The 17,355-nt window shown below is 40.8% G+C and overlaps 2 non-coding genes and 1 pseudogene across 2 annotated transcripts; all 3 read right to left on the minus strand.

Moving 5' to 3' along the window:
- Positions 1–203: 203 nt before the first annotated feature.
- LOC122320458 lies at positions 204–9,543 on the minus strand (annotated as a pseudogene).
- Positions 9,544–9,981: 438 nt separating this feature from the next.
- Positions 9,982–10,161, minus strand: LOC122320463. The gene has a single exon (XR_006245696.1). It is a non-coding gene; the product is annotated as a 5.8S ribosomal RNA (ribosomal RNA).
- A 600-nt stretch (positions 10,162–10,761) lies between these two features.
- LOC122320448 lies at positions 10,762–12,758 on the minus strand. Its single transcript, XR_006245686.1, has one exon. It is a non-coding gene; the product is annotated as a small subunit ribosomal RNA (ribosomal RNA).
- Positions 12,759–17,355: the final 4,597 nt, after the last annotated feature.

Below are 17,355 nucleotides of genomic sequence, written 5' to 3' on the forward strand. Positions count from 1 at the left end.
CTACCGTAAAAGTGGATTCATAGTTAATCTCAAACATTACTTTGTTTCTTTTACTTTGACATGATCTTATATGCGTCACTAATAATATGACGAGTACTTTTTGGCTACCTTTTTCTTTGGATTCCCCAAAAATCCAAAATTATAATTATCAAAATAAATTTAATAATTATAATATTCTTTCCATTTCGTTATTTTATTAAATATCGAATCATCAAGCAAAGGATAAGCTTCAGTGGATCGCAGTATGGCAGCTGCTCAACCACTTACAACACCTTGCCTGTTACAAAAGTCGTTTACAATTGATTCTAGGCTTTGTCATTGTATTAAATAATGTTTTTATATGTAACTAGCGCGGCATCAGGTGATCGAAGATCCTCCCAATTTACTATGTTACAAATTACATTGGCATCACATCCATTGTCGTTTATAAAATGAATTATAAACTTTAAATGGTTTAGAAGCCATACAATGCAAATTGCCCCTTATTTATCATTGCAGTCCAGCACGGATACGACCTTAGAGGCGTTCAGGCATAATCCAACGGACGTAGCGTCATACCACTGTTCGCTCGAACAAGTATTGTGCCATTGGTCCGTACCTGCGGTTCCTCTCGTACTACGCAGGAATGCTGTCGCAACAACGTTTTGTCATTAGTAGGGTAAAACTAACCTGTCTCACGACGGTCTAAACCCAGCTCACGTTCCCTTGCATGGGTGAACAATCCAACGCTTGGTGAATTTTGCTTCACAATGATAGGAAGAGCCGACATCGAAGGATCAAAAAGCGACGTCGCTATGAACGCTTGGCCGCCACAAGCCAGTTATCCCTATGGTAACTTTTCTGACACCTCTTGTTAAAAACTCTTTAAACCAAAAGGATCGATAGGCCGAGCTTTTGCTGTCCCTGTGTGTACTGAACACCGAGATCAAGTCAGCATTTGCCCTTTTGCTCTATGTGTGGTTTCTGTCCGCACTGAGCTGGCCTTGGGACACCTCCGTTATTATTTGAGAGATGTACCGCCCCAGTCAAACTCCCTACCTGGCAATGTCCTTGAATTGGATCATACCTGAGTAATTGGAGTTATACCAAATTTTCAAATCAAAAATACATAAATGCATCGTTTTATTAAAGAATTTGTTTGCGATTATATAACAAACTCGTGATACTTTGATCAAGAAGCTTGCATCAAAACCCAATACCATAAGATATAATAAATATATCCGTATAATGGCTAGGAAATGATACACGTTCCATTTAATCAAGTAAGTAAGGAAACAATAAGAGTAGTGGTATTTCATTGGCGATATCAAACCGAAGCCTAATATCTCCCACTTATTCTACACCTCTTATGTCTCCTTACACTGCCAGATTAGAGTCAAGCTCAAAAGGGTCTTCTTTCCCCGCTAATTATTCCAAGCCCGTTCCCTTGGCTGTGGTTTCGCTAGATAGTAGATAGGGACAGGTGTGGATCGGATCCCTCCGAGTTTTATTTAACGTGGCGTGTTCCACATTGAAGGGAGTACAGCCACGACACTCTTATATACCCATGTATATAGTGCATGTGTCTAGATTAAGCGCCAGACCAACGCCCCAAAATAGAAGCTACAGCTATGTACGTAGCAACTATCCCGGTAGCAATTCGAGTGTGTGCTTGTCGGGCAAACACTCCCCCTTGCTGAGGAGCGAGATCTATCTAAAATCTCTTCTGATCTTAGGGTCACAGCACCCGAGTCGTATATACGCAACTCTTCGTCGAACTTGAAAGTTCTACCCGCGATATAGGTATCAACCACAGCCACCACGATACTCCCACAAGGGGGCCGACCTCAATGAGCAGCCTTGGAAGGCACTGCTCAACCCGTGGTACCGAAATGCAGGGTTCGGTGGACCCTCCCTTTTGGCTCCGACAAGCCCGGATAGAGTGCCCATGCCATATTAGTCGCCTCCTACGACAAGCAATGGTGGGCTGTGGCAGTATTCTTCTCCGCTAACCACACGGCGTGAGAAAAAAGGAACTATGAGTTCCTCCCTCTCCTGGTGAAAACTTCCTCAGCAAACTCCTTCAGCCTCCGAGTCCTGTCCTCGTCCTCCAGAATCCGTCCAAATGTCCAGGTTTCGCCAACGCGCTGCACACCAAGTCCATTGAGGTCGCGCAAATCTGCATAGTGGGGGCAAGCACAAAGGATGTGCTCCCAATCCTCGTTAGGATCGCCACATGAGCATGCGGCGGTATCGCTAAGAGCTCTGCTATGCAGAAATGCGTTCAACGACCCGTGCCCTGTAAGCAGGAATCCCATGCGCATCGAAAACCCAAAATTGGGATTTCGATGGACGAGGCTGACATTGGGGATGAAATTGTGGGTCACCCGTCCTGGGGAGTCCACATCATCCCATCTGTCCTGCCAATCACGCAATAGACACTCGTCAATCCGCTCCATTCTCTGCTTCCAGCTTAGACCTGAAAGGTCTTCGCCGTAGAGCCAGTCGTATTCCTCCAACGGGTATCCACGCTTCAGCTTGAACTTAACAGCAATTTTCATTGCTGCTAAGTCAAGCGGGGGAGCTCCAGCAAGAACCTGCAGTGCCAGGGAAGACACTGTTCGGCATACCGGAAGACTTCCTAGTAGGATCAGCCTTTGGCAGGCAATAAGTCGCCTCCTGGCCACTATTTGCCTCGTCGTACTGACATACCATACCGAGGCACCAAAGAGCACACAGGGTGCTAAGAGTCCGGCATATATGGTCCGCTTGGCTCGAGGACTGAGGCCCCAGTCGGCTCGAAGCACACGCGCCAATGCTCCAACAACTCCCGTGATCCGCATTCTGAGCGAGGTGATGTGCACCATGAAGCTCATGCGCTCACTGACTTTGATGCCAAGGTACCGGCAGCTGCGGACATACGGCAAGCTTGCTCCCGCAAATCTTACCAATGGCGTGCGCGCCATGTTGCCCTTCAGCAGCATAACCACCGTCTTGCTGGTGGAAACGGTTACACCAATTTCTGCTCCCCACGTTTCAACAATGGACATTAGTTGCGCTCCTTTTTCTTCAAGCGCGAGTCGGGAGTTTCCCTCGATGAGAAGAAGCAGGTCATCCGCGTACGCGCTGAGTGCGCAGTACGGCTCAAGGCGCTGTAGCAGTACATCCATCAGTAGATCCCAAATAAATGGGCCACTGATTGACCCCTGCGGGCAACCTCTAGTGACTGGTACGTCCACGGTACCAACACTGCTTCGGATCACTGCTCTTCGGCCGGAGAAGAAGCTTCGCCACAAGCTCATTTCCCGGCATCCCAACTCGGCCAATCGGCGCAGTGCAGCGCACCATTCGACGTTGTCGAAAGCTCCTTTGAAGTCCACGAAAAGTCCAAGCACGTATCGCGCCGTGCTGGCGGCGACACTGCTCTTTACGTGTCTCCAAGCTTCCTCCACACATCGTCCTCGGCGAAATCCAAACTGCCATCTGCAGCCTTCCGGAAGAACTTCTCTAACGCGATTCACCATGATTCCCTCAAGCACCTTGCCGAAAACGGGCAGCAGACAGATTCCCCTGTACGAGGATGGCTCGCACTTGTCCTTGTCGGGTCCCTTGAGTAGCGCCACTACGCGTGGACACTTCCACTCGCTGGGAAAGTACCCCGACCGGATACACCGGGAAAATAGCCTCGTGAGGTATTGAGGTATGGCGCGCCAGACCGCCTTGCAGATCGTGCCGTTGATGCCGTCCATGCCAGGCGAGCGTCTGCTCTTCAACCTGGCGACACAAGCGTCAACCTCGAATTCATCGAGCGCCGGTGGGACTGTCTCCGCGTAGGCAATCGGTGCATCTGACTCCGCAACTGGGAAAAAGTTACGGAGGAGCACTCGCGCACAGTCACCCCAATCGGTGACCAGCTCGCCGTTTACGCGAAGACACCCAATCTCCGAGCGTTTGTTACGACCGCGGCAAATCTTGTAGACGCGCCCCCATGGATCGTCTGCGTTCTCTCCCACGAAGTTTCTCCAGCTGTCCTCCTTCGCCTTCAGAATGAGCTTTTTGTAGCCGGCTGAGGCGATCCTCAGTTCGACCACAAGCAGCTCAGTCCTTTCGACGTCGCCCCGTCGGCGGGCGTCCTGGAGCCTGCGCCGAAGTCTTCTGACTTCGCGGCGCGCAGAGCTGAGGTCGGCGGTCCACCAACGTGCTCTCCTCCTAGGCGATCTCGGCGTCTTCCTACCCAGCGCAAGGTCGCACGCCTCGTGCACCACTTGCCGCAGGGCAGAAACTTGCTGGTCCATCGGCGATTCAGAGAAGTCTTCCGAAAGTCCGGCTGCCCGGCTCACCAATTCCTCTTCGAACAATCGCCAGCGAGCAGTGGAGAAGTTCCAGGACGGCACAGGAGCTATGCTCTCAACTGCGCGCGTGGTAGTTGGTGTGGCAACAACAGTAATCCTGTTGTGATCACTTAACTCCCACTCGCCCACTCTCCACTCATATGTGGCCCACATAGATGCTGCTTCGTTGGCGATCGTCACGTCGATATCACTGCGGGCTCTGCCGCTATCGAACGTGAACACCTCACTGTGCTGGTTAAGAGCGACGACTCCTTTCTCCAGCATCCACTCAGACAGCAGTTCACCCCGGGTGCGGTTAGCTTGCCCCTCGGTCTGCCGAGAGAGTTTGCTAAACCACATGGGGGATACTGCATTCGCATCAAGTCCCATGATGCACGGCGTTCTGCTGGCCTGCAGCAGGACCGCATCCATGTATCTGAGATACGGGTCTAGGTCGGCGTCGAATTGGCAATATACGGAGCAAAGGAAGATTGAGCCAAAACTCCCTTTAACGCTCACGCATACGCCGCGGTCGGTGGTGAGGGGCTCCACTGGCATGCAGATGACATCCTGGTGATTCACTAGGATGGCTGCCTTCCCTCGCCGATCGGCGAAGATCCTCATTCCTTCAGGCAGCACATCCATCCTCCCGACGTCTGGATATGGCTCCTGCAAAAGTGCGAACAGAAATCCTGATTCCCTCAATCGGACTCCGAGCTCGACCGTCGCAGCTCGGCCTCGGCCACAGTTTGCCTGGATGATGCTAAACATTAGTGTCTAGCATTCACCCTCGCCAGCACAGCCGCATACACTGGGCAGCTTGGGGACAACATATTGTGTCCCGAGGCATACCCCTTGAAGCGGCAGTTCCGGCAGTCCACCGGGTTCGTGCAACTCCGCGCACTGTGGCCGTTCTGTCCGCACTGGCGGCACACGTTCTCCTTATACCGGCACTGGGCGACCTTGTGGTCGAATCCGACGCACCTGTGGCAGGCGTACGTGCGCACCAAGGCTCGGCAGTTATACGCGAACCAGCCGATGTACGCCTTTGCACCATCCAGCACCTCAAGGGCCACGGCGTTGACATCGAGCGTCACATTGACTGTGGCGCCGTCAGCCGCAGACCATGGCTTCTCGAGATGTACCGCCTTTTCAAAGGAGGCCACATCCATTACTTCCGCGAAGTTGTTCCTGTAGAGGTCCTTCATAAAGTCAGCTGGCTTCGTCGCAGTGTCGACGTTGCTAACGACCACCTTGGGTCGCTGCGCCGGGCTCTGCTTGATCTCCAGGCCAACTTCTGCAAACTTCTTGTTTGCGACAACCTTGCGAATTTCGCCTGATGAGGGGGTGCGGATGATGGCACCGCCACGCGCAAGCCCTCTCACCTCATGCAGACGTACGCCAAGCGAAGGGGCGATCTCCCTGCGCACCTTTTCTGCAACCTCTTTTCCGCTCACTGTCGGGTCCTTGCTCACCACAACGGCGGACCACGTCTCGCGTGGCTTCCGCGGGGCAGGCACCGGAGCAGCTAGAGGCGCTGGCAGGCTGGGATATGCGGCTGCATACCCAGCAGGTGGCATGGGGACCACAGCCTGCGCCATGACGGACTTCGGGGGCGGCGGCGGCGGCATTCGCTGCTGGTCGCGGAGAGCCTCCAAGGCTGCATTCCGCGCCGAGAGCGCAAGCACCAGGCCCTCATACCTGTTCAGGCACCGCATCATGGCGCAGGCCTGCTTGGTCGATAAATTCGACGCAACAACCTCTTCCAAGAATCCGTCCTTGATCTTGGCCAGCTCGGCCACCGTACCATGGACGGACGCGACGACGGGAGGGGAGACGGGGACAGGGGGGGCAGCTGCGGCTCCACCAGAATCCCTGGCGACAGCGGGGGCAGCAGCGGGGGCAGCGGCAGGGGCAGCAGCGGGGGCAGCAGCAGGGGAAGCAGCGGGAGCAGCAGCAGGGGAAGCAGCGGGAGCAGCAGCGGAGGCGGCAGCGGGGGAAGCAGCGGAAAGGGCAGCGACGCCAGCGGCAGCGGCAGAGGCTGAGGCCAACGCCACCTCGAGAGAGGAGAATGGGCTCTCCTCCAACACACCTACCGGCGCCGGCAGAGGCTCGTTGACGTCAAGCGCCAACAGCTTCGGCTGCGTCGGTTTCGGCACCGCGCTCGTCGTCGCCTTCCCTCTCTTTCCGCGCCGACGCCTCGCCGTACTCGCAGCACTACTGGGCCGACTGCTGGCCCGACTGCTCGCCGACAGCTCGCTCTCAGAGAGCGCGCCCTCCATTGGGAGTAGGGGAGAATAAGCTGTGCTCTACTCACCCACACACACAAGCTGCAGCGGAAAATTTCCAACACGTGCTGTTGTTTGCAAACTTTCACACGATGTTTTCGCGAGGAAAACCGCACTTTTCCGACCGGAAAATTACACGATTTTAATCGCTAGGCGAATCCGCGAATTTTAAGCTAAAAATTAGCAATTAATTCGCACGGAATCAAAAGTTATTCACAAATTAATGGAGCACGTCGAAAACACACGTCCGTCGTTAATCCATTCATGCGCGTCACTAATTAGATGACGAGGCATTTGGCTACCTTAAGAGAGTCATAGTTACTCCCGCCGTTGACCCGCGCTTACTTGAATTTCTTCACTTTGACATTCAGAGCACTGGGCAGAAATCACATTGTGTCAACACCCGCTAGGGCCATCACAATGCTTTGTTTTAATTAGACAGTCGGATTCCCCAAGTCCGTGCCAGTTCTGAATTGATTGTTAATTGATAATCGTTATAATTAATAAGAACTAATCGGTTTGAGCCAATTAGTATTCTTAAAAATTTTAGCAAGAAAGTTCCACAATTGGCTACGTAACTAAACTATCCGGGGAACAAGTAACCACCATAAATGATAGACACTCTATTTACCCAGAACGAGCACATAAACCATGTTATTGTTTCCCAATCAAGCCCGACTATCTCAATCTTCAGAGCCAATCCTTATCCCGAAGTTACGGATCTAATTTGCCGACTTCCCTTACCTACATTATTCTATCGACTAGAGACTCTTCACCTTGGAGACCAGCTGCGGATATTGGTACGGCCTGTTGAGAAGTTTGCGTGTCCCCACCATAAATTTTCAAGGTCCGAGGAGAAAATATCGACACAACAGTATATGTCATGCTCTTCTAGCCCATCTACCATATCTCTCTGCGAAAGACTTCCATGGTAGTACGGCTATAAAACAGAAAAGAAAACTCTTCCGATATCTCTCGACGGCTTCTTTATGGTCGTTCCTGTTGCCAGGATGAGCACGAGGCCCATATTTAATAACAAACGGATACTCAACAGGTTACGGAATTGGAACCGTATTCCCTTTCGTTCAAAATTATTCAAGTATATTATTTTTGGCTTGTATATATATTTATTTAGTCATTAGTTTTTTACTTGAAAATTTTCGGCTTTCGCCTTGAACTTAGGACCGACTAACTCGTGATCAACCACTGTTCACACGAAACCCTTCTCCACTTCAGTCCTCCAAGGTCTCATTCGATTATTTGCTACTACCACCAAGATCTGTACCAATGGCAGCTCCATGCAGGCTTACGCCAAACACTTCTACGCATACCATTGTACCTTCCTACTCACTAAAGTTTCAAAATTTATATTACAAGTAATATAAATCATCTACTTTAGCGGTAATGTATAGGTATACAACTTAAGCGCCATCCATTTTAAGGGCTAGTTGCTTCGGCAGGTGAGTTGTTACACACTCCTTAGCGGATTTCGACTTCCATGATCACCGTCCTGCTGTTTTAAGCAACCAACGCCTTTCATGGTATCTGCATGAGTTGTTAATTTGGGCACCGTAACATTACGTTTGGTTCATCCCACAGCGCCAGTTCTGCTTACCAAAAGTGGCCCACTGGGCACATTATATCATAACCTTAAACTTCATATCAAGAAAGTTAAGGTTCTTACCCATTTAAAGTTTGAGAATAGGTTAAGATCGTTTCGACCCTAAGGCCTCTAATCATTCGCTTTACCAGATAAGATTATTTTATATAATATTAAAATGCACCAGCTATCCTGAGGGAAACTTCGGAAGGAACCAGCTACTAGATGGTTCGATTGGTCTTTCGCCCCTATACTCAATTCTGACAATCGATTTGCACGTCAGAACTGTTTCGGTCTTCCATCAGGGTTTCCCCTGACTTCAACCTGATCAAGTATAGTTCACCATCTTTCGGGTCACAGCATATATGCTCAAGGTACGTTCCAGTTAGAGGCATAAATAATATAAATATCATTATACATAACTATATAGAACGCCCCGGGATTGTGTTAATTAACTATAAATAGTTAAAAAACTAATCCCATTATTAGTCAAGTTAATTACGCTATTAGGTTTATATCCCAATAACTTGCACATATGTTAGACTCCTTGGTCCGTGTTTCAAGACGGGTCCCGAAGGTATCCTGAATCTTTCGCATTGTTAATCATACAAGTGCATATAATAAACACAAAAATCATTGATAATTATGCCATTATATAATTCCGAAAAATTAACGCACTGTAATCATATAAATCTATCAGCACTTTATCAAATTAATGACATTTATTTTGTGTTAAAACGCAAGCATTTTAATTTAAATAAACTATAAGCCATATTTTATGATAAATTTTGTATGCTAATAGATTACAATGTCCTTATATGGAAAAAATGCACACTATTATCATAATATTGTTTAAATATTACAATTTTAATGATGAATTTTCCATAATGGATATTCAGGTTCATCGGGCTTAACCTCTAAGCAGTTTCACGTACTATTTAACTCTCTATTCAGAGTTCTTTTCAACTTTCCCTCACGGTACTTGTTTACTATCGGTCTCATGGTTATATTTAGTTTTAGATGGAGTTTACCACCCACTTAGTGCTGCACTATCAAGCAACACGACTCTTTGGAAACATCATCTAGTAATCATTAACGTTATACGGGCCTGGCACCCTCTATGGGTAAATGGCCTCATTTAAGAAGGACTTAAATCGTTAATTTCTCATACTAGAATATTGACGCTCCATACACTGCATCTCACATTTGCCATATAGACAAAGTGACTTAGTGCTGAACTGATTTCTTTTCGCTCGCCGCTACTAAGAAAATCCTAGTTAGTTTCTTTTCCTCCCCTAATTAATATGCTTAAATTCAGGGGGTAGTCCCATATGAGTTGAGGTTGTATATAACATTTTTTTTTTCAATATATTCTTTACATTTATATAATGGAGAAACATTTAATGAATTCGTATAAAAATTTTTTTCGTTAATTAGTTTTAATTTAGTTATGAGTTTTAAACGAATTTAACGAAGAACAATAACATTTACAAAAGATTTCAATTTTACTAAATCATTAATAAGAGACAATTCTAGATGAAAAATATTTCAAACATTTTTTATGCTAGACATTCCTCAGTATTATATGATTGAAAATGAAAATATTTTTCTTCGTTTTTCACAATCAAATTATTTATAATGTGAGATAATGTTTTCCATAGATATTTTAATATTATGAATAAAAATAATAATTATATTTAATTAAAATTTTTATCCAATAATATACCATATGCTTAGAAATTTGATTACCAAATTTCTAAACAACTTAATTAGCATAGTCTTACAACCCTCAACCATATGTAGTCCAAGCAGCACTAAAAAATTAATTAAAGTACCATAACAGCATGGACTGCGATATGCGTTCAAAATGTCGATGTTCATGTGTCCTGCAGTTCACACGATGACGCACAGTTTGCTGCGTTCTTCATCGACCCATGAGCCGAGTGATCCACCGCTTAGAGTTTTTATATTTATTATTTCAATTTGTCAAATATGAATTTATTGAAAGAAATTAAAAATACACCATTTTACTGGCATATATCAATTCCTTCAATAAATCTTTTTTTTTATACCTAAAACGAAATGCTGCGAAATGTCTTAGTTTTATATAAACAATATTATACCATTTATTACTTGGATAATTTACAATTTCATATAATTTTAATGTGATATAATATTGCGTTTTTTATATAAAACATTAACCTGAAGTAAACCAGGTACAACATTCAACATTTTAGGTTGTTGCATTAGCCAATGTATGCCCATAACTATGATGAACAATACATATTCGCAACGCGTGTATATTATGGTCCATATACACGCAAGTTTCATATTATAATATATAAACATAAATTTGTGAATATATTATAATACAATTTAATTTGCTTGATTATTATTCTTGTTTGCTTGATTTTATTTATAAAAAAATTTAATCCAAATTTTCATTGAACTTCTTTTTTTATAAATATATAATTGTTTGGCAATTTTATCTTGTTATATTATAAAAATATATTTTATAATTAAAACAAGTTATTGTTGTTTACGGTAAAGATATTATATACAATAATGATCCTTCCGCAGGTTCACCTACGGAAACCTTGTTACGACTTTTACTTCCTCTAAATAATCAAGTTCGGTCAACTTTTGCGAAACAACCGTAACACGCAAGGCGTCACAGTGATCACGTCCGGAGACCTCACTAAATAATTCAATCGGTAGTAGCGACGGGCGGTGTGTACAAAGGGCAGGGACGTAATCAATGCGAGTTAATGACTCACACTTACTGGGAATTCCAAGTTCATGTGAACAGTTTCAGTTCACAATCCCAAGCATGAAAGTGGTTCAGCGGTTTACCCGGACCTCTCGGTCTAGGAAATACACGTTGATACTTTCATTGTAGCGCGCGTGCAGCCCAGGACATCTAAGGGCATCACAGACCTGTTATTGCTCAATCTCATTATTGCTAGACGCAATTTGTCCATTTAAGAAGCTAGTGTCCTTATAATGGGACAAACCAACAGGTACGGCTCCACTTACATAAACACATTCAAACACAATAAACATTTTACTGCCCACCATGAATGAAGGCTATATAAGCTTCAACACCATAATCCTGAAGATATCTATTTAATATATTTGAGTCTCGTTCGTTATCGGAATTAACCAGACAAATCACTCCACGAACTAAGAACGGCCATGCACCACCACCCATAGATTCGAGAAAGAGCTATCAATCTGTCTTACACACTTATGTTCGGACCTGGTAAGTTTTCCCGTGTTGAGTCAAATTAAGCCGCAGGCTCCACTCCTGGTGGTGCCCTTCCGTCAATTCCTTTAAGTTTCAGCTTTGCAACCATACTTCCCCCGGAGCCCAAAAGCTTTGGTTTCCCGGGAAGCGACTGAGAGAGCCATAAAAGTAGCTACACCCAATTGCTAGCTGGCATCGTTTATGGTTAGAACTAGGGCGGTATCTGATCGCCTTCGAACCTCTAACTTTCGTTCTTGATTAATGAAAACATCTTTGGCAAATGCTTTCGCTTAAGTTAGTCTTACGACGGTCCAAGAATTTCACCTCTCGCGTCGTAATACTAATGCCCCCAAACTGCTTCTATTAATCATTACCTCTTGATCTGAAAACCAATGAAAGCAGAACAGAGGTCTTATTTCATTATCCCATGCACAGAATATTCAGGCATTTGAAGCCTGCTTTAAGCACTCTAATTTGTTCAAAGTAATTGTACCGGCCCACAATAACACTCGTTTAAGAGCACTAATGCAGGTTTTTAAATAGGAGGAACATATGAAAAAATACAAGTACTTAATCACATATAAGAACTCCACCGGTAATACGCTTACATACATAAAGGTATAGTACTAACCACAAATGTAAGTTGTACTACCCGTATGAAGCACAAGTTCAACTACGAACGTTTTAACCGCAACAACTTTAATATACGCTATTGGAGCTGGAATTACCGCGGCTGCTGGCACCAGACTTGCCCTCCAATTGGTCCTTGTTAAAGGATTTAAAGTGTACTCATTCCAATTACAGGGCCTCGGATATGAGTCCTGTATTGTTATTTTTCGTCACTACCTCCCCGAGCTGGGAGTGGGTAATTTACGCGCCTGCTGCCTTCCTTAGATGTGGTAGCCGTTTCTCAGGCTCCCTCTCCGGAATCGAACCCTGATTCCCCGTTACCCGTTGCAACCATGGTAGTCCTAGATACTACCATCAAAAGTTGATAGGGCAGACATTTGAAAGATCTGTCGTCGGTACATGACCATACGATCTGCATGTTATCTAGAGTTCAACCAATATAACGATCTTGCGATCGCTTGGTTTTAGCCTAATAAAAGCACATGTCCCATAAAGGTTCATGTTTTAATTGCATGTATTAGCTCTAGAATTACCACAGTTATCCAAGTAACTGTTAACGATCTAAGGAACCATAACTGATATAATGAGCCTTTTGCGGTTTCACTTTTAATTCGTGTGTACTTAGACATGCATGGCTTAATCTTTGAGACAAGCATATAACTACTGGCAGGATCAACCAGAATAATGTTTTTCTTTACATATTTCATTCATATTTTCGAATAGAAATAATGCAATATAAATATTATAGATCTATTATTTTAATATTCTATTTTTTGAATTTGATTACGGCCAAAACTTGTATAGCATTCGTAATCCTTCTTTTATGTTTTGTTTTATACTTGTTTCGCCACTAATATAACAAGTTTTAGATGTTATAAGAATTATTCATTACATCATATATATAAATATACGTATGTATGTATAATTTTATAACATAATTTTTATTTAATATATATTTGCTACTATAATTTTATTATATGTACAATATTTTATTCTAAAATATCATTTTATTTCAACATACATAATTATTTATGTATCCACACATTTGCAATTTTTTGTTTAATCAATATAAATATTGAATTAAATCATTTGTATTTTGATGTTAAATTTAAAATTTAACATTTTTCCATATAACTCTCGAATGATATATAATATAAAACCGAGCGCATATGAAAAATAAGTATTTATTTAATAATAATATTATTAAAAAATATTATTATTTTATTTGAACTCACTATACCGGCAAACGATATAGTGCGTCCGATTTTAAGGCAGGTACTAATTTAATATACATTATATTAGCCTGCCACCAAAAATTAACGATAATAATTGGAAACCAATTGTTATTATATATATACATATATAACCTTGGCGCACGTTTCAACGTTATTATCTTGAGTTTTAATAATATTAGTCCGCTCAGCCAAGTCTCGTATTCAAAAAGAATAAAGAAACAAATTTATACGGATAATATTATAATATATATTGTCAACATTGACTAAATCATATTATATACATAGATTTATATCAATTCTAGATGGACATCCACTGACCATCCTATAGTAGTTTTTTGCATCGATGTCTTGAAATCGGGCATTTTCAATTGGGCTTGCCACCCACCCTACAGTTATTCTCCTATAATAACTTAAGAGAATATTGAATTCAGTACTTTTTATATACATATGAATTACTTCTTCATATAATTTATATTTATGCTGATTTTCATATGTATATGGTAAATTTATTTATATTATTGACAAAATCATATGCATATCATATGTTTTGAACAATACTTGGGTCGGCAACCACTGCCTACCTATAATAGTTTTTGAACACCCTATCTAGATATCGGGTGTTTTCTGTACTAGATGAGCCCACACTGTGGCTTTCTCTTAATTTACTTAAGAGTTTATAGGTATATTTCATACTTTTTTATATACATATGATATATTTCTTAATATAATTGATATTTATGCTGATTTTCATATGTATATGGTAAATTTATTTATATTATTGACAAAATCATATGCATATCATATGTTTTGAACAATACTTGGGTCGGCAACCACTGCCTACCTATAATAGTTTTTGAACACCCTATCTAGATATCGGGTGTTTTCTGTACTAGATGAGCCCACACTGTGGCTTTCTCTTAATTTACTTAAGAGTTTATAGGTATATTTCATACTTTTTTATATACATATGATATATTTCTTAATATAATTGATATTTATGCTGATTTTCATATGTATATGGTTAATTTATTAATATTATTGACAAAATCATATGCATATCATATGTTTTGAACAATACTTGGGTCGGCAACCACTGCCTACCTATAATAGTTTTTGAACACCCTATCTAGATATCGGGTGTTTTCTGTACTAGATGAGCCCACACTGTGGCTTTCTCTTAATTTACTTAAGAGTTTATAGGTATATTTCATACTTTTTTATATACATATGATATATTTCTTAATATAATTGATATTTATGTTGATTTTCATATGTATATGGTTAATTTATTAATATTATTGACAAAATCATATGCATATCATATGTTTTGAACAATACTTGGGTCGGCAACCACTGCCTACCTATAATAGTTTTTGAACACCCTATCTAGATATCGGGTGTTTTCTGTACTAGATGAGCCCACACTGTGGCTTTCTCTTAATTTACTTAAGAGTTTATAGGTATATTTCATACTTTTTTATATACATATGATATATTTCTTAATATAATTGATATTTATGTTGATTTTCATATGTATATGGTTAATTTATTAATATTATTGACAAAATCATATGCATATCATATGTTTTGAACAATACTTGGGTCGGCAACCACTGCCTACCTATAATAGTTTTTGAACACCCTATCTAGATATCGGGTGTTTTCAGTACTAGATGAGCCCACACTGTGGCTTTTTCTCAATTTACTTAAGAGTTTATAGGTATATTTCATACTTTTTTATATACATATGTTATATTTCTTAATATAATTGATATTTATGCTGATTTTCATATGTATATGGTTAATTTATTAATATTATTGACAAAATCATATGCATATCATATGTTTTGAACAATACTTGGGTCGGCAACCACTGCCTACCTATAATAGTTTTTGAACACCCTATCTAGATATCGGGTGTTTTCAGTACTAGATGAGCCCACACTGTGGCTTTTTCTCAATTTACTTAAGAGTTTATAGGTATATTTCATACTTTTTTATATACATATGATATATTTCTTAATATAATTGATATTTATGCTGATTTTCATATGTATATGATTAATTTATTAATATTATTGACAAAATCATATGCATATCATATGTTTTAAACAATACTTGAGTCGGCAACCACTTATAGGTAGGTTTATAGGTATATTTCATACTTTTTTATATACATATGATATATATTTCTTCATATAATTGATATTCATACTGATTTTCATATGTATATGGTAAATTTATTTATATTATTGATATCATATATATATATATATATATATCGGATATCATAATTTCATATATTTTGAAGAATACTTTGATCGGCAAAACTGCCTTGCCTACCTATAATGATTTTTAATGGAAAAAAAGTGTTTAGTGTGAGCACCAGCCGCGTTGGTTTAATTTAATTTTATCCCAGTAGCAATTCTTCGGGACAGTAGGAATTTGATTAATTTATTGATGAACATTACTAATTGATTAACAAGGCATTGAACTACACTTTAAAAGTTACAGTTACTCCCGCCATTCAATTGTGTATTTTAAAAAATCTTTTGTTAGTCAGGGTGACTTATATCGTAATAATAAATTAATTACCTATTTTAATAATATTATATCATAGTATAATATTATATGAACGATTCCGCAAATAATATGTATTATTTATAGATATATTAAATATAGGTTTTTTTTTTATTCATTACCGGTCACCAATCATCTATATGGCTATACATTCATTAACTATTATTATTAATGTGACGAGACTCTTGGTTACCGTAAAGAGGTTTATATATAGTTATCTCAAACATTACTTTGTTTCTTTTACTTTGACATGATCTTATATGCGTCACTAATAATATGACGGGACATTTGGCTACCGTAAAAGTGGATTCATAGTTAATCTCAAACATTACTTTGTTTCTTTTACTTTGACATGATCTTATATGCGTCACTAATAATATGACGGAATATTTGGCTACGGTAAAAGTGGATTCATAGTTAATCTCAAACATTACTTTGTTTCTTTTACTTTGACATGATCTTATATGCGTCACTAATAATATGACGGGACATTTGGCTACCGTAAAAGTGGATTCATAGTTAATCTCAAACATTACTTTGTTTCTTTTACTTTGACATGATCTTATATGCGTCACTAATAATATGACGGAACATTTGGCTACCGTAAAAGTGGATTCATAGTTAATCTCAAACATTACTTTGTTTCTTTTACTTTGACATGATCTTATATGCGTCACTAATAATATGACGGAACATTTGGCTACGGTAAAAGTGGATTCATAGTTAATCTCAAACATTACTTTGTTTCTTTTACTTTGACATGATCTTATATGCGTCACTAATAATATGACGGGACATTTGGCTACCGTAAAAGTGGATTCATAGTTAATCTCAAACATTACTTTGTTTCTTTTACTTTGACATGATCTTATATGCGTCACTAATAATATGACGGAATATTTGGCTACGGTAAAAGTGGATTCATAGTTAATCTCAAACATTACTTTGTTTCTTTTACTTTGACATGATCTTATATGCGTCACTAATAATATGACGGGACATTTGGCTACCGTAAAAGTGGATTCATAGTTAATCTCAAACATTACTTTGTTTCTTTTACTTTGACATGATCTTATATGCGTCACTAATAATATGACGGGACATTTGGCTACCGTAAAAGTGGATTCATAGTTAATCTCAAACATTACTTTGTTTCTTTTACTTTGACATGATCTTATATGCGTCACTAATAATATGACGGAACATTTGGCTACCGTAAAAGTGGATTCATAGTTAATCTCAAACATTACTTTGTTTCTTTTACTTTGACATGATCTTATATGCGTCACTAATAATATGACGGAACATTTGGCTACCGTAAAAGTGGATTCATAGTTAATCTCAAACATTACTTTGTTTCTTTTACTTTGACATGATCTTATATGCGTCACTAATAATATGACGGAACATTTGGCTACCGTAAAAGTGGATTCATAGTTAATCTCAAACATTACTTTGTTTCTTT

This window comes from Drosophila ficusphila, unplaced genomic scaffold (genome assembly GCF_018152265.1).
Source record: "Drosophila ficusphila isolate 14025-0441.05 unplaced genomic scaffold, ASM1815226v1 contig_543, whole genome shotgun sequence".
NCBI lineage: Eukaryota > Metazoa > Arthropoda > Insecta > Diptera > Drosophilidae > Drosophila > Drosophila ficusphila.